Raw genomic sequence first — 19,124 nt, forward strand, 5'->3', positions numbered from 1 at the left:
AGTGGGCAAACGAAGGATTGGGAACAACAGAGGATTACTAAGAAGGAAATAAGCAGAGAAAAAAAAACGAATGTAAACTGGCAAAAACTATAAAGGAGGATAGTAAAAGCTTTTTTTAGGTACGTGAAAGGGAAAAAATGGTTAAGACTAAAATTGCGCCCTTGAAGACAGAAACAGAAGTATATATTACGGGGAACAAAGAAATGGCAGAAGAGTTGAATTGGTACTTTAGATCTTTGTTCACTGGGGAAGACACAAGCAATCTCCCTGAGTAACAGTGGCTGAAGAACCTGAACTGAAGCGAAATTTATATTTGCCAGGAATTGGTGTTGGAGAGACTGTTAGGTCTGAAGGCTAAAACAAACCCGAGCATGATGGTCTACATCCCAGGGTACTGAAGGAGGTGGATCTAGAAATCGTAGTTGCGTTGGAGATTATTTCGCAGAGTTCTATAGATTCAGGATCAGTTCCTGCGGATTGGAGGGTGGCTAATATTGTGCCACTTTTTAAGAAAGGAGAGAGAGAGAAAGCAGGAAGTTATCGACCAGTTACTCTGACTTCAGTGGTGGGAAAGAAACTGGAGTCACTTATAATGGATGAAATTACGACACATCTGGATAGCAGTAACAGGATAGGTTAGAGTCAGCATGGATTTATGAAGGGGAAATCATGCTCTACTGACCTTCTGGAATTTTTTGAGGATGTTACTCTGAAGATGGAGAAGGCAGATCCAGTGGATGTAATGTACCTAAACTTTCAGAAAGCCTTTGATAAAGTCCCAGATAGGAGGTTAGTGAGCAAAATTAGGGCACATAGTATTGGGGGCAAAGTATTGACTTGGATTGAAAGTTGGTTGGCTGACAGGAAACAAAGTGCAGTGATAAATGCCTCCCTTTCGGAATGGCAAGCTGTGAATAGTGGGCTACCGTAGGGATCAGTGCTGGGACCGCAGCCTTTTACAATATATATTAATGATATAGAAGATAGTATTAATATTAACATTAGCAAATTTGCTGATGATATAAAGCTGAGTGGCAGGGTGAAATGCGAGGAGGATGTTAGGAGATTACAGGGTGACCTGGACAGGTTAAGTGAGTGGACAGATGCATGGCAAATGCTGTTTAATGTGGATAACTGTACGGTTAACCACTTTGGTGGCAAGAACAGGAAGGCAGATTACTACCTAATTGCAGTTAAGTTAGGTAAAGGGGCAGTACAAGGAGAACCGGGTGTTCTTGTACACAAGTAAATGAAGGTACGCATGCAGGTACAGCAGGAAGTGAAGACAGCGACTGGCATGCTAGCCTTCATAACAAGAGGGATTGAGTATAGAGGAAAGAGTTTCTTCAGCAGCTGTACAGGGCCCTGGTGAAACCGCACCTGGAATATTGTATGGAGTTCTGGTCTCCAAATTTGAGGAAAGACTATTGATGGTGTGCAGCGTAGGTTCACGAGGTCAATTCCTGGAATGGCGGGACTATCTTATGTTGAAAGATTGGAGCGACTGGACTTTTATACCCTTGTGTTTAGAAAACTGAGAGGGGATCTGATTGAGACGTATAAGATTATTAAAGGATTGGGCACTCTGGCGGCAGGAAGCATGTTTCCGCTGATGAGTGATTCCCGAACCAGAGGACACAACTTAAAAGTAAGGGGAAGGCCATTGAGGAGAGAGATGAAGAGAAACATCTTCACCCAGAGAGTGGTGCGTGTGTCGAATGCTCTGCCCCAGAGGCAGTGGTGGCCCAGTCTCTGAATTCGTTTAAGAAAGAGTTGGATAGTGTTCTCAAGAATAGTGCAATCAAGGGTTATGGAGAAAATGCAGGAGCAGTATACTGATTGAGGATGATCAGGCATGATCATAATGAATGGTGGTGCTGGCTCGAAGGGCAGAATGGCCTACTCCTTCACCTGTTGTCTATTGTCTATTGTATTCAATTCTGTGTGACTTGATTGGCCAGGCTCTGCTGCAAGTGGGCAACAGGATGCTTCTAACTGGTAGTCTGTGTAAATCCATGAGGAAAGGTACCATCCACTCATCTGCAATCATAAGGGGGAGAGGGACGTCTGACGACAAATTTAGTTGATGAATGTAAATTAAAACGTCCTGAATAAGGTCATCACCGTCTGGGTCAATTCTGCTTTTGGTCAGTGATTCCCCCCGAGCAAATCTGATCTGTACAGGCAGCCTCACAATTCTCAGGAATAGAATCACCTCCGTGCACGACAGGGGTGTTGGAAACCTGCCTCATCAGCCTGCACCGCGAGGTCCTTGACACGATCTTGCACACATCTATGTGGGATATTCTCTCCAATGTAGGATTTGGGGAGGGATTCTTCAAATGAACCATGCTACTCTACGCCAACAATATGAATGCAACCTCAATCAATGGTTGGGAAACAGAAAGCTTCTCGATCAGATCGAGAGTCAGGCAGGGCTGCCGACTCTCACCCTTCCTGTCACATTGTTGACCTGGAGGCATCTGAATCACTGTTGAAAACCATTCAGGCATTTCTTACTCTTTAGCAAACGGCAATCCACTGAGAAACTCTTTATTAAGGTATCTCAATCCACCGTTGCTCATTTATACATCAATACGTTACTTAGATTCAGGACCGGAGTTTCAAACTCAAATTCTTGATTCTCCACCTCAATAAACATTTCAAGTTTTTTAAGATCACTCTTCCCCAGTACAATGTTATTATAAGTTCATATTATTGCATTGTGTCTGTTTGTTTTGGAGAAAGCAAATTAACTTGCTGCATACTTACATTTGTTCTGTCGTACCAGTTTAAACCTGTGGGATGTAATAAGTTAGTCCTTTAAAAATGATATTTATCTCCAAATTTCGCAGTAATCATCATAAATAATAACAAATAAAGGTGAGACCACGACAGTAAGTGTATAACATAATGCATTATATTATGCATATAACATTACTGAGAACATCCCTATAATGAGAAAAAAAACGCTGCAGAAAGAACTCTGCCCCTGAATCTGTGAGACATGTAAGGGAAGGTTGTGGAACTGAAGATTAGGATTCTGAAGCTCAACATCTTCATGGATCCAGAGCGTGTTATTGTTGTTTTTCTCTTTCACTCACAGATTAACAATTTCAAGTGGACAGTTTCATCTCACAGTGAGCTATCCCAGGTTCCCAACACACTGAGAAGATTTAACAAATATTCCATAATGTCTTAATGTGATTCCCCAGAAGAGTTTCAATCCCCAATCAAATAATGCAAAACGCACGTTTCCAATGTATTCCGATCACACCAGCCTCAGAAACCTCACACGTCATCGATACATCCAAAGCCCTTCCTCCTGGAACCAATGATTAGAGCCACATTTTCATCGGCCTCATGTGTACACAGAGTAACAAGGGAATCAGCCTTTCAATGTCTTGCCTGATTTGCTGCACTTTACTGATTGGGATTAATGACTGCTTCTCCCTGCTCTTGTCAATAGGTCAGCCAACTGGACCTCATAGTATATGAGTTCTCTGACTGGAGGTCAGAATCAGATCCCAATCAGGGTGCCCTGTCTGAATTAAAAGGATGAATATCAGGGACATTGAGATACTGAATGCCTGATTCAATAAGAGGCTACTGTCAAAGGGGATGAATTTGTAAGTAAGTAGGTGATTAATGACAGGATGCCGGCCTCTGAAGTGTGATTTCACGACCAGACATTGTTGGTGTAACTGTGCACCAGGACCACGGGCTCTTCACTTTCGACACGTTTCCATTCCTGCTTCTGTCCCTACCCAGTAAACCCCGCACCCCAAGATATGCTGAAGTTGTTCTGGGATGTTCTCGACCTCGGCACCGTTGAGGCAATATACCTTCCAGGCTTCTGTCAAGTCAAGAATGATGATTCTGATAGATTCACGCAGTCACTTTCTGTTTGTACACAGCTGCCATTTGTTGTTTATACAGCAACAAACTGACATTATAAATAGTGAAAAACAAAAAAAAATCACTGGGGACTTGGGAGTCCATGTCTATTTGAGTGCAGGATTGATTAACCATAATGATAGCTGGACTGCAAGGGTTCAGTGATGAGGGAGTGAAATGATGCAAACCGAGGGTTGAGTTGGAAGGGTATGAGATGTGTAAATCTTTGAAGAGAATAATGGAAACTAAATGGACCTAAAGGTTTCTTGTTGCCTCTTGACTTATGACTAGGATAAGCGTCTAAATGTCTACGGATGGCGTGAAATCTTTCCAAGATTGAAATGAATGCACAATGCTTCACATTTCTCTACATTATATTGCATTGACTACTGTGTGTGCATTCACTCACTGAAGCAGTCCTTCACCGTCTCAGCGTATTTAACTGTCCCAACTAATATTTTGCTATCCTCAAATGTTGCACATCTCATTCATTGACAGATGATAAGTGGCTGTGTCTGGAGATGTGGTCCTTGTGACACTCACTAATACCAGCCCAACAACATGAAGATGACAGATTTATTCCTTCTCTTTGTTTTGTGTTCTTTATCAGTCCGCATGCCAAGTCCCATCTCCCCATCACTGGAGGCGTCATTAACAGCACTGATACCCGCTAAAATGTTTCCAAATTTGACATTTCTGCATCCATGTGTGTGCAAATCCCTCCCTAGCTTCACTCCACCATATCACTTGAAATTGATCCATTCCATCATCAGTCAGATGTTTAGGTTTCTACTCTGGACATATGCAGTTCACTGCAGGGAACAGAGAATAACTCATCCCCAAGTGGTGCTGCACGGATAGTGTGTCTCAGAGTCAGCTCTGAAACATGTCCAGGACACTCAAATCCTGGTCGAGGAACTGTATTGATTGGAACTTATGTAACATTTAACGGTACTTTTCAGTGACTCAAGTTGTTTGTTTCAATTATTGCCTGAATTGGAGAAGTTTAATTTGGTCCATGCAAAGTGAGGTATTCTACTGTGACGTTTGATTTACGAAAACCTACAATGCGTTGTGTCCATTAACCAACAATCATCCCTTCACAGAACCAGGAACCAGGGAAGCCACATCCCTCTGTTGAGGAGAACATTTCTCAGAGAGACACTTAACAACAGGAATTTAATGGCCAAATTCGAGAAAAGAAGACACTGAGATGAAATGAGATTTCAGTGTTTGATAGATGGTCTTAGGGTGTCAATACTGGTATTCAGGTTGGCACAGTGCCTCAGTAGTTATCCCTGCTGACTCACAGGGCCAGCAGGTGGGTGTGGCTGGGATAGCCTTTGCAGGGTCTGTTTGAACTGGATGGGCCCATTGACCTGCTTCCACATTGTAAGAATTCTATGAAATTATCCCACATGCATTTTCCAATGTTTCCGACTGACCGATTTAGATTTGTATCATCCATTAAACCTCAACTCTAAAAACAGTCTGTCACAACTGGGAGTAAATTCACCGCTGTCACCTGTTCGTTCAAATTCTTAAATAAATGAATTGAACCACATTGTAATGTTGGAATCCACCAGGCAATGTCAGCATGTATAAATGAAAGGCTTTTAATTGTATCACCTCGGTATTGGGAGATTCCCTGAATCAAGAGATTCAGGCAGAAAATGACGCTTTCATTTCGTCATGTGTGGACAATATTTTACACGACGTTTGGATTTGTAACAATTCCTGGTAAGTGCCTTGCACCGCTGAATTTGTGTGAATCGGTCTGAGGATTGTATGCTGGTTCACTTTGCCACTGAAAATGATACTTGGGCATGTTGTGCTGAAAGTCTCACAGTGGCAGACTATCAGCCGTTTAGTCTCAGATTTCAGAGACCCTGTGGAAACCCTATCTTGCAGATTCGGCAGGAATTGCTTTGGAAATTATTCATCTCTTCAAGGAACCTTCCTGAAATCTCTATTTCAATCGGGGACTATGGAGAATTTCGGGGGAGTTAAGAAAAGGAATCAGTTTGGTAAAATATAAGCGGTAGTATTCTAAAGTAGATAGTGTAATATCATTTAGTTTGAGTTTTGTTCTGTTTTTTTTTGAGTGAATAGGCAGTGGGCTTCTCTGTGCATGTGAAGGTTCTGTTTAACTTCAAGTTATTTCTGAAATCAGTAATGTATTTTAAAAAGTGCGTCTGATGTTTGGCTATAGTGAAACTTTGTTTATTTTTGATGCTTGCAACCCAGCATGGTATTAATGGAGCCTGAAAGATCTGTTTGAGAGTTCTGGAATTTGCGATTAAGGAAGAAGCCATTAACTGAGAAAGCATTACTTTCACTTAAATTATTTTTGTCATTTCTTTCATTTGCTGTCAGACCCTAAAACTGAGTGAAGGTATAGAATCGTGTTCATGTGAAGGAAATTAAATTTTTAGTAAAATATATTGCCTTGGAATGAAAATGTTGCATTAGTCCCAGACAGAAGTGGTGTGACAAGAAAAAGCTCTGAAAAGATTGTTTAAAGTTCAGTACGTTATGGACAACCTGGTGTTGTGTGGTGTCTAACTTTGTACATCCCAGTGCAACATCGGAATCTCCAAATCATGGAAATTACTGCAGCTTTGATGAAAGATGCACAGGGTACTGTCATTTTCCATAAGGAGAGGTGCATGAGATTTGATGTGATTGCGATGTACAAAATAATCAGGGTCTTGATTGGAAACATGTCTTCCCGCAAGTAGAAATATTTACTAGGAGACACAGAGTGAAAAAAAAAATATTGGGAGCATTATCAAGGACATGAGGCCGACCATTTCGTTCAGAAGTTGACAGTGCGACTGGAATTCACTGCCCAGTCCTGATGATGGCTTGAGGTGACCAACTTAACTCATTTACCGGGAACCTGGAACTTCACGTGAGGTGTAGAAACCCTCAACGCTGTGGACCAGGTGCCGGAAAATGTGATCAGAGCAGCGTGTTCATTTATTCAATTGATGCAGACATGAATGACCTCTTCAGTGCCATAACTTTCGCGGAATTCTGTGCTATTGCAGAAAGACTGAGGAGTGTTGAAGTGAATTCATTTGGTCGGTTAAATGGCCTGTTCCTTTGTTGTCCAAATCCAACACTGGGAACATTGTGGATTGGTAAAGTGAGCTCCACAGGGTTGTGTCCACATTTCCGTTGTTCCCTGAAGAAATTTTTGTACTTCATAATTTTTCCACTGCAAAAAATTTATTTTACATGGGGAGGAATACTATTAACTAAGGTTAGAACATAAGAATTTATCAATTCATGAGGTTAATATTGCTTGCCTTGTTTAGTTGTCTCATTAAGTAATAAAGATTTAGAAAATAAATATTATGAAACCTTGTATTGTCGATGAACTGCTAAGTATTCAGATGATCAATTTAAACGTTAATTGTACCAACAAGATACAACGCAATAGACAGTCAGAGAGACCTGATTTTTTAAAATCATATTTTATGATACAATGTATTGGAGCTGTCACATTCAGTAATTGCATTAGCGAACTGCCTGTTTTGATTCACATTGTATCGTTTATTCATAAAATATCAACAAGCACATTCGAAATCTATTTGAGTCAGGCAGTGCAGAGAATGCAATAAAAAAGTCATAGCTTCCTATTTGCATTTTGTATTATTTGCTGACTGAATGAAAGCCAAATTACAACATTTGCTAAACTTGACAAGGAATTGTCCACTTTCCAAAACAAACTATGTGGGATTCAGTGAGTTAACAGACGCTCAGTTTATCATCATAGAGAGGGCTCAGATCATGGTTTACACTTTTAATGGTGAAACAAACCTTTCTCAGCTCTGTTAGCATTGTTCATCAAACAAAAGTATCTTCACAAGTGTAACAACTCATGGTTTTGTTATATAGTGACCAGTCGATTCGAGGTAATACCAATTGGAGAAAGGGAAATAATTGTGACTGTGAAAGCAGCTCCTTTTTTGAGATAGTTTGAGTGCCATCGCTGACTTCCAAAAAATCCTGGAAGAGTAATTTTTGTTTTATGTGCTGTCGCATTGTTTTGGAAATTTGGGGAAAAGAAAAATCAAAGCAACACAATGTTAAAAACGAAGGAAACTGTGTGGGAGAGTTCACAGCACAGGATCAGGTACGTTTATGATTTTTAAGTGTACTCTTGCTGAGTTTTTTCTGTATATCTGCAATATGCAGTTGAATGAGATAGTTTTGGTTATAAGTTTTATTGAGATCTTTCTCTTGATTAAAATGTAAAAATATAAAGCATAGGCACTACATTACCATTCCCTCCAACAAACTTAAGTCAAGAAGACCGCCACCATTCCCGTATCTTAGACAGCACATGCAATGTTCCAACTTGCCTCCATACCTATTTGTGTTGGTGGTACGGTGGATCAGTGGTTTACACTGCTGCCTCATAGTGCCAGGGACCCTGGTTCAGTTCCAGTCTTGGGTGACTGTGTGGTGTTTGTGCATGCTACAGCTTCCTCACACGCTCCAAAGGTGTTCGGATCAGACGAATTGGTCATTCTAATTTATACATTGTCTTAGGTGCATTAGTCAGAGGGAAATGGAGCTGGGCAAGTTACTCGTCGGAGGGTCGACGTGGATTTGTTGGGCAGAAAGTCTGTTTCCACATTGCAGGGATTCTAATCTCTTTTTGTGTTATCTGCAAATTTGGATGCAGTACATTCACTTCCTTCCTCCAAGTTCTTCATATACACATTATTTTTCATGTCTTGTGTGTATAATTAACATTATGTTGGATCTGTTTGCGTCTCGACAAATATTGTTGCGTATTAGAGCTGGTTGTGTTTACATGTAATATTATTGTGCATTGGAACTTTAGTATTGTTTGCATTGAAGATGTTCAAGGTTATATATATATATTGTTGTATATTCGAACTGTTTGTGTTGTATGTAAATACTGTTGTGTATTGTAGGTGTTCATATTTATCCATCAATATGGTATTCGTTCATGTTAAAGTTGTGCCTTTCTTCATTGAATCAGCAATACTGAGTCTGACCATGTGGGGGTGCTGCTGAGCTCCTGCACTTTGGGGTTGATCTGCAGTCCCAGCGCCGGCCACAGGGGCAGCAAAGCGCAGCGGTGGTCACGTACTCGCTGTTGTGGAGAATGATTAGATTAGATTCCCTACAGTGTGGAAATAAACCCTTCAGACCAACAACTCCACACCGACCCTCCGAAGAGAACCCAACCAGTCCTATTTCCCTCTGACTAATGCACCTAGCACTATGAGCAATTTAGCATGGCCAATTCACCTGAGCTGCATATCTTTGGACTATGGAAGGAAACAGGAGCACCCAGAGGAAACCCACGCAAACACGGGGACAATGGGCAAACTCCACACAGACAGTCGACTGAGTCTGGAATCGAACCAGCAACCCTGGCAATCTGAAGCATCAGTGCTAACCAGTGAGGCATGGAAATATTACTCGCATTTGCAATAAAGCAGATGAAATAATAGCTTTAACTGATGTGAACTGATATGAGTTAACTGTAATTTCAGAGACATAAACGTGGAATTAGTATTGATGAGAAATGAAAATTTAAGGGTTTTCCAGACTTAGGCAGTATTGGCTGCAAGTCAAACAAGGTCAAGCGTGTTGTGAAGACAGGATATTGTCAGCGCAATGGTGCAATAACTAATTAAATCTGGAGATCACAATTTATCGTAATTTTGGGTGCAGGCGAGTAGCAGCAAAGGGCAACAATTGGTAGCACGAGTTGTTTTCTAGGCATCAGCATTGATGATCTCATAAATCGGGTGTAACGCAGGAAACTGAATGAACTTGTACTAAGCGCAGTGCTGCAGTCCAGTAATCATCATCTCGACCAGATCACAATTGAGTATCGGTGCTGTACGGGTTACTATCGTGGATTGTAAATGTGATGGCTTTTCTGATTTTACTTATTTGTGTGCTGTGGGCATCGCTGGCTGGGGCAACATGTATTGCCTATCTCAAATTGCCCTTCAGAAGGTAGTGGTGAAGTGCCTCCTTAAACTTCAGCAGTCCACCTGCTGTTGGTTCACTTACAATGCCATTAGTGCCATTTTGATCCTGCAAAAGCGAAGAAAGGGCGATATAGTTGCAGTCAGAGTGGTAAGTGGCTTGCAGTGAACCTGAAGGTGGTGGTATTCTCACACATCTGCTGCTCATGTCTTTGAAAGTACTATTTGACGATCTTTGGTAAATTTCTGCAGTGCATCATTTTGATAATACACACTGCTGCTAATGAGCGTCCGTGGAGGAGTGAGTGGATGCTTCTGGATATAATGCCAATCAAGTGGGCTGCTTTGCCTGAATGATGACGCGCTTCTCGAGTATTTATGGAGCTGCCTCATCCAGGCAAGTGGTAAGTATTTTGTCACACTCCTGACTTGCACCTTGCAAATAGTGGATAGGTTTTGGGGAGTTAGGAGGCGACTTATGTACTGCAGTATTCCTGCCTCTTGTAGTCAATATGTTTATGTTGCGAGTTCGTTTGAGTTTCTGCTCAATGATAACCGCCAGGATGTTAAAAATAGGATATTCAGTGAAGGTAAAAGCATGCAACGTCAAGAGGACGATGTTTAGATGATCCTTTATTAGAGATGGCAATAGCTTGGCTTTTGTGTGGCACGAATGTCACTTGCCACATCTCAGATCAAGCCTGGATATTGACCAGTTCCACTTGCGATGAGTCGTAAGTGGTAATGAACATTGTGCAATCATTGGCGAACATCCCTACTTCTGACCACATGATGGTAGGTAGGTCATTGATAAAGCAGCTGACGGTGGCTAAGCCTAGGACGCTGCTCTGAAGGACACCTGCAGTGATGTCTTGGGGCTGGGATTACTGATCTCCAGCAGCAACGACCAGTTTCTTATGCATCAGAGTCTAAAACATTGCCGCTGGAAAAGCAAAGCAGATCAGGCAGTATACATGGAGGAGAGTCGACCCAGATGCTGCCTGACCTGCTGTACTTTTCCAGCAAATCCTTTTACGACTCTGACTTTCCAGCATCTGCAGTCCTCACTTTCTACTTCTTCCTATGGGTCAGGTTTGCCCCTTGATACCCGTTGAATCTAGTTTTGCCTAGGTTCCAAGATGCCACGGTTACTTGTATGCAACCGTGGTGTGAAGTATTGTCACTGTCAACTTCCCTGTGGAATTCAGCTCTTTTGTCCATGTTTGAACCAAGTCTGTTATGAGGTCAGGAGCTGAGTGGCCCTAGTGGAATCCTAACTGTGCATCACTGTGTAGGTTATTGCTGAGCAGATGCTCCTTTTTCGGGTTGCTGAAGACACCTTCCATCACTGTCCTGATGATCGAGGCTGGACTGAAGCGGCCCGAATTAGCTGGGTTGTATTTATCCTCTGTTTTATGGACATGACATAACCTGGCAATTTCCCAAATTGTCGTATAGCCGCCAGCGTTGTAACAGTAGAAGTTTAGCTCGGGAAGTGGTAAATTCTGGAGCATAAGTGTTTATTACAGTTGCCAAAATGTTGGCAGGGCGCGTAGAATTTGCAGTATCCAGTCTCGCCAAACATTTCTTGATATCAGTTTAGTAAAACAAATTGACTGAAGACTAATATCTGCAATGCTCATGACCACGACAGGAGACCAATCAGATTATACACTTTGCTCTTCAGGTTGAAGATTGCTGGGAATGTTTCAACCTTCTCTTTTGCACTGATATGCTGGGTTCTTCCACCATCGCGGATCGGTGTATTTGTAGCGCTTCCTCCTCCAGTGAGCTATTTAGTCATTCATCATTCATGACTGGATGTGGCAACACTGCCGAGCTTACAACTGATCCTCTGTTTGTGGGATCGGTTAGCTCTGTTTATCAGTTGCTGCTTGGGCTGTTTCACACGCACGAAGTCTAGTTGGTGATTTCCTTAAGCTAATTCCTCATCTTCAGGAATGCAAAGAGGTGCTCCTGGCATGCCCGACTGCACACTATATCCAACCAGGGTTGGTTCCCTGGTTGGATGTTAATAGTTGAGTGTGGGATATGCCAGTCCATTGACGTTAAAAATTTAGCTTGATTACAATAATGCTGCTGCTTTTGGCCTACAGTGCCTGTTGGATGCCCAGTATTGAATTGCTCGATCTGTACGAAGTCTGTCCCATTTAGAACGGTTATGGTACTGCACAATGTGAAGGATGGTATTCTCAAACTGATGACAGGAATTGGTCTCCACAGGGACTGGGTGGTGGTCTCTCCGACTGATATTGTCATGGACAGGTGCATTTGCAGATTGGTAAGGAAGACGTCAACTGTTTTTTTTAACCTCTTGCTGGTTTCCTCATGAACTGCTGCATACCCAGTCTCACAGCTCCATACACGTTACGGTGGCAAGGTGGCTCCGTGGTTAGCACTGCTGCCTCACAGTGCTCTTCGGGGAGTCAGTGTGGTCAGTGTTTGGCCGGATGATCTGTTTCTATGCTGTTTCTATGCTGTAGGGAATCGAATTACTACTGCCGCCGAGACAGTATTGGACGACATTGAAATCCCCCTTCCAGAACACTTTTTGTGCCCTAACCATCCTCAGTGCTTCCGCTAGGGGTGGTTCAACATAGATGATTTCTGATTCACAAGCTGATGGATTGCAGTACGTGGTATTCAGCAGAAGGTTTCCTTATCAATATTCAATCTGTAGCCAGGTGACTTCATAGCGTCCAACGTAAATACTCGATGATAGCATGTCAATGAGCCAACAAGGTAATGTTCTATTCTAGATCAAATGCTGTGCAATGAGAACCATAACACAACGGAATTTTGTACTGAGTTTGAAACTGATTTAGTTAAGAATGTGAGACGTAGAAGAAGCATTGAGCCATTTGACGCATCGAGAATGCTCTCTCCTTCAATTTAATGATGGCTGATCTGATTATCTTCAACTGTACTTTCCTCCGTAACCCAAATGCTAAGATTAATTAAGATCTGGTCTTCTATGCAGTAAATATATTCATGACGTAGCCTCGGCACATCTCTGCAGCAATGCATTTCACAGATTCACAATCCGCTGAGTGAAGAAATTCATTCTCATCTCTGTCTTGAATGTATGATCTCTTGCTGGGATTAAATGCCCTATGTTTAAAGATACTCGCACATGGCAAACTAAAAGAAGAGACAAAGAACGTTTTTGAATTTAAACAATGGATTTTGACTGCATGAACTTGACTAAGGCATTCGATAAATTTCCTTCCGGTAGATTAGTGCAGAAGGTCATATCACAATTCACTTGATTCTGCGCTGGTTGACACGTTGGATACAAAACTGCCTTGGCTGTAGAAGACAAGTCATAGATAGAAAAAAGATGTATTTCTGTGCTGAAGCCTGTGACCAGTGGTTTTTCACAAGGCTTTACGTCGCAACCCCTGATTGTAATTTATATCTGTGATTTAGGATAACTTATCTGTTGTCAGGTTAACACTTTTGCAGATGTTATGAGAATTGGTGGCTCTGTGGATATTGAGGGAAGATGTCAAAGAAGGTAATTGTTGGTTGGAGAAATGGCAAAGTGAATTTAATGCAGACAAGTGTGAGATGATACATTTTGTGAAGGGCTGTTCTCCTGCATTTCTATGAGCTTCACTGGAGCACTGCAGCAAGCCTCAGACAGAGATGTTGGCAGCGGACAAGGTGGCATTTTAATTTTGCAGTCAGAATTGAACGACAGAACAAAGGACAGGAAAACCAGGCAGTCAAAAGCCTTCCAATCATGAGAACATTCCTGAGGACACATGATTGCTGGGAAAGGGTACGATATTGCAATACTGATCTTCAGTTTGGAAAATTTGAGTATGTTTTTTTTTCTGATCAGGAAACGCAACTGATCAGAGTTAAATCTGTAAAACAGGATAAATTAGATACACAGGCGTAAACATGAACACCATTTGTTCATTAACACCTACTTCGATTTCTCTTTTCTCTCTTAATGTTAACTTGCTGGGAATGGTGATTCTGTCTCACAGAACGTGTGGTCTCACTTCCGGCACAACCCGTTACCTGCTGGCCATGGCAACAGCAGATTAACTGGTCATTCTCACTGAGGTCATATTGTGACCTATGAATTACTATTATTTACCATGATATTCCTCAATCTTATGCCTGTGTGTGGTGTTAATGATGTCTTGCTCCGAGCAGCACACACTGTTCTGCCTGGTTCACTGTCACTTCCTCCCTTGATCGATTTGTGGTTATTTGCTGTCAGAACGAAAAAGAAGGCACAAAGAATATTGCACATGTGTGTCCAGCAGAAACACTGTTCTGTACTGTTCTGTGTAAAATGAAAATCCCTCAGTATTTCACACATCAGCCTTTGGTTATAATTGATAATATATAGATGCTCTGTTAACAAAAACCAATCTATGATACTGAACCTGGACAGCTGGAATTTGGCTGGCATGACAGGGTCTTGACACCATTAGTTCCAATCTCTTTAAGAGTGTGGCCCAATTCTCTGGCAGTTAGGCACATTCCGATGGATCAGTGTGTAAGGAGGAGTCCCAGAGATCCAGAAATGGGGAGCAGAAGGAAGTGTTTGATTTACTCTTCACCTTATCTGAACCTTCATAGTTCTGTGGTTGGTGTGCGTTATAGAATTTATATCGTGAAAGAATAAACCATTGGGAGTACAATGGTTCTGAATATGCATTAAGGTAGTTGAGTGAAAGTTAACGAATTTAAATTGCTGTACCAATACATTTAGTTCTGAGGTGTTTCAGTCCAAGTTCAGAGAGCAGCTTCTATGTCGAGTGAGATACCCAGTAACGTCAATTATTCAATTAATGAATAAAGAATGTACTTAGAGAAGTCCAAGGGCACGCCATCCATTATGACAGTTCTGTCATGTGTCTGCCAGTCTCCTGAGGCAACCATGTAGTTCCATCCACTGACTGTCAACTCAAATATTCAGGTCCCGATACAGAAAAAGTGCAAAGCTTTCCACCTAATCACATCGCCCACTTTGATGACTGACTTCACCCAATCATGGAGTTGCACTCAGTTACCTTCAGCAAGTGCTGGCAATCTGGCTACTCCGTCCCCGTGATAGACAGGGACCTCAGTCAATCAGGCTGTCCCGTCTTTCAGCATGATGATTTGACCAAACACACTGGAAAGTTTCTGTCAAACAGTGGAAAGAAGAAATGGGGGAAAGGAAAACTGGGACAAACATTGACAATTCATTTGGAGCTTCATTGTCCAAATGGAGTTTGGCAACATCCGAACAGAAGTAGGCCATATCACCGAGACATTTGTTCGATGGCGGCTGATCTTCTATCTCAACAACAAATTCGTGCGTCCTCTCTTATCCCTTGTTTTCTAAAGTTGTTAAAGTCTATCAATCGCTTCCTTGAATGCATTAAATGATGCAATCCTCCCAGACATTTGTGGTGGAGAATTCTGCCATTTGACAATCCTCTCACTGAACAAATGGTTCCTGATCTAAGTCTAAGATGGCCTATCCTGTACTCGGAGAATGTGTCTCCTCAAATGTGACTTCCCCAAACAGGTGAAACATCATCCCTTTACCTCATCTGTCTAGCTCTGTTTCCGTTATTATTTCATATATTTCAATCAAATCTCTTCTTATTTTCTGAACTCTCATAAAAACAGGCCTAGTCAATCCAAACTCTCTTCATGGTATAATCTTGCCCTCTGAGTATCAACGTAGTGAAATTCTCCTGAACTTCACCAGAGTCACTGTCCTTTCATGGACAGAGACACCAAAACTGCACAGAGTACTTCAGGTGTGGTATCACCAGAACTTCAGATAACTACAATCGATTTCCTTATTTCTAAACTGAAAACCTCTTGCAATATATCATTTGTCATTTAGTTGTTTGCTACACCTATCTGTAAAGTGTGTCGCTGAAAAAACACATAGGTCAGTTAGCGTCCAATGACCAAAAGGGTGGATATTTCTGACATAACCCTTTCGTCAGGTCTTGATGAAGGGCAATGCCCGAAACGTCGACTCTCTTGCTCCTTGGATGCTGCCTGACCTGTTTTTCCAGCACCACACTGTCCAACATTTGCAGTTGTCAGTCTCCTGTCGATACACATCTCTGTCTACTTTCATTGACACAAGCACAAGGTCATCTATTTGTCCACAAGGTCATCTAAATGCCTTTATGTAATCACAAATCTCAAAGTGTCATAATTTAAGAAGTCATATTATCTGCTTTTTTTCCCCAGACTGAGTATTACCTTCACTTTTTTCCGCATTATTACTGCCACGTGTAATGTTTTTGCACTGTCATTCAAATTCTCTTCATTGTCCTGACGTTTTCATACAATTGTTAAACCTGCTGAGTTTGTGTCTTTGACCACATTGGAAATATTGTCTTTGTTTCTGTCCTCTATGATATAAATAAATATAAAGAAGAGATGGATCGCAAGCTACCACGTAAGTTTTTGCCTTCCATCTCTAGAAAAAAAAAAGCCATTTATTACCATTGTTTGTGTCTAGGCTGACAAGCAATTCTCTATCTACGTAAATATATCACTCTGCAGACAATGTAATTACATTTTTCCATGAGGTTCTTGTGTGGAATTTTATCAACAGCCCACATTAATGGAAGTTCACCCAATCCACGGCTTCGCCATTATCTATTCCATGGTTAGCATTCTCAAAAAAAAAACATATTGACTTTAACTATTTCTTTTAATTATTGTTAAATGTGCATTTCCTTTTGATAATCCCAGGCTCGATCAATGTCCCAATACTGTTGCGCTAAATGTTCTGCCATTCCTGTTTTTTTCTTGCTCCCCGCCTTTCTAAATAGTTTGGTTACTCTTACCACCCTCCAATCCATTCGAACTTCTCCATAGTTGACAGAATTTTGGAAGATGATCACCAGAATTCAATATTACCAAGGGCACTGTCTTTAGCACTCTCCAGGGGGAAATATCATGGCCTGGTGATTTCACAGCGTTTACCCTCTTTAATTTCCCAGTAATAACTCTTCTTTTTAAATTCGGCCTTTTAAATAAAGCCTTGTCAACTGAACATTTCTGGGACGTTATTTGTGAAGCAAAGTCCACATATATATGCTTAATTCTTCTCCCATTTCCGTTTACCTCTCCTGTCACACTTGCCCCAGATTCTGATTTAAAGGGATTCACATTTGACATCCCATTTTTCTAAAATGTCATACATCGTCAAAACCTTTACAGTCATTGTCTTATGGTCCCTGTACGTTTATTCTCACGTTAGATTGCTCCACCCATGACAAATCATTTCATCGTCTCTTTCTGAAATTCTCCTCCAGCTCAGGCTTATCTTTTTTGTGAACATTTTAGACTTTTCCTCTTTGGATTCAATAGTATTCATAATGTCTTTTCCAAGCTCTAGCCGAGACACCTTACCCCGCTTCAGATAAAAAATAACAAAAATTTCATACGCATATGTGGGCGCTGAAGCAGAAGAGTTCTTTACAATATCATATGAAAAGAAACAAACATTTGAATTTGACCCTATCCAGCAAACAAACCAAAGGCATTTCTTACTTGCACAAAATTATATGTCCATACAATTGAGGCATCAGGTGAGAAAGTGAGCGAGAGAGAGAGGGAGAGAGGGGGGAGAGAGAGAGAGAGAGAGAGAGAGAGAGAGAGAGAGAGAGAGAGAGACAGAGAGAGAGACAGAGAGAGAGAGAGAGAGAGAGAGAGAGAGAGAGAGAGAGAATAGCTTTCATTTGTCAATTCTAACATTTCCAATGATACAGTAAAAACGAAACAGTGTTCCTGCAGTACCGACGGTGCTACATGAACAGCATAAACTACACAATCGTACCCGGCATAAAATGCATAAGAAGTGCCAAACACGAAAGTTACAGTGAAATCGAAGAATGATAAATAATCGACTTTTTCGAGCAGCAACTTGAAGCCGTGCAAAGAATTTCAGAAGGAAAAGAGTCCAATCATACTGTGTTACGGAGCCTGGTGGCTTGTAGGACGGAACTGTTGCCTGTCGGATGCAGCGCGTTCCGTAAAAATCTGGAATGGAGTGAAGGAGTTCCGACAATTGAACAGTCCTTCATTAAACGTCAACACACAGACTTTGGACGTTACTCTTCCCCAATTCTGCTTTGACTGCAAATGTCTATTCTTACTGCACTCCTGAGCACATCGTCCTGATATTTGTGCCGCACTAGTTCGAGGTCAACTCCTTGCTCTGGAAAATCTATTAAATTCTGGCGAAGAGCATCTTTCACTGAGTGCTTAATCTTTCAGGCAGTATTGATATTTTCTTGACCTGCATCCAGGGGCAACAACGTGATGAACGCAGAATCCTGCATCATGGAACTGCTCAGAATAAACCTCACAATAAAAAGACTTATGGCTTTCTCCAGACTTCTTTTGCAAAGTTAGTTTCCAGTACGATGTGTGTGACAGTCTCGAAACTCATGCAGCTGCTTCGAGGGCAGCGTAAGGTGACGCGAAGAGTCGGGATGTACATCAAGGAACTCACAAGTTGTGCCCTTCTCATCACTGATATCTTGGTTCTTGTTGCAAACTCCTAGAGACGAGAAATTTGACCAAGTGACTTTGACACTTTCCTGTTTTATTGCTGCACCAGACAGAAATGATTAATTATTACGCTTCATGTGCATGTTCCTTCTATATTAGCCATTGCTTATCCTCTGCCAATTATGTTAAAAAGGTATTATTGCCAATTATTTATCAATTCCTCCTTGTTCTCTTCATTTAGATTCTGGCTCGCAGTTTCAGGTTTAATTTCTTCATTGTCCTTCTGAATAAACAATTCTACCATTTTACAGTCACTCCTTAAAATGTACCACAAACAATAAAGTTGTAAATCAATACCATATCATTGCATATAACCACTTCACTATATACTCTTTTCCCGTTTCTTGCTCAACAAGTTGGTCTAAACAACATCCGATAAAGACTTCAGGAAATTGTCCTATTTATAGTTTGGTTTGTCAAACCAATATGCTTGTCACAGTCAACCATGATTGCAGATTTATACTGCAACGTAATAAATGCCTTCCTCCATGTCTCCAGTACTGTTTGGATCCTATAGAAAAACTCTAACAGCACTTTACTATTGTTTAGGATTTCCTCCCGCCAACCATACAGGTTCTACCAATTCTGTGCTTGTTAACATGGGGCAGTAGGGTGCAAGAAATCTGCTGCACTTATTTAGTGGAGGAGAGACAGGAG

Source organism: Hemiscyllium ocellatum, chromosome 40 (assembly GCF_020745735.1).
Source record: "Hemiscyllium ocellatum isolate sHemOce1 chromosome 40, sHemOce1.pat.X.cur, whole genome shotgun sequence".
Classification (NCBI taxonomy): Eukaryota; Metazoa; Chordata; class Chondrichthyes; order Orectolobiformes; family Hemiscylliidae; genus Hemiscyllium; species Hemiscyllium ocellatum.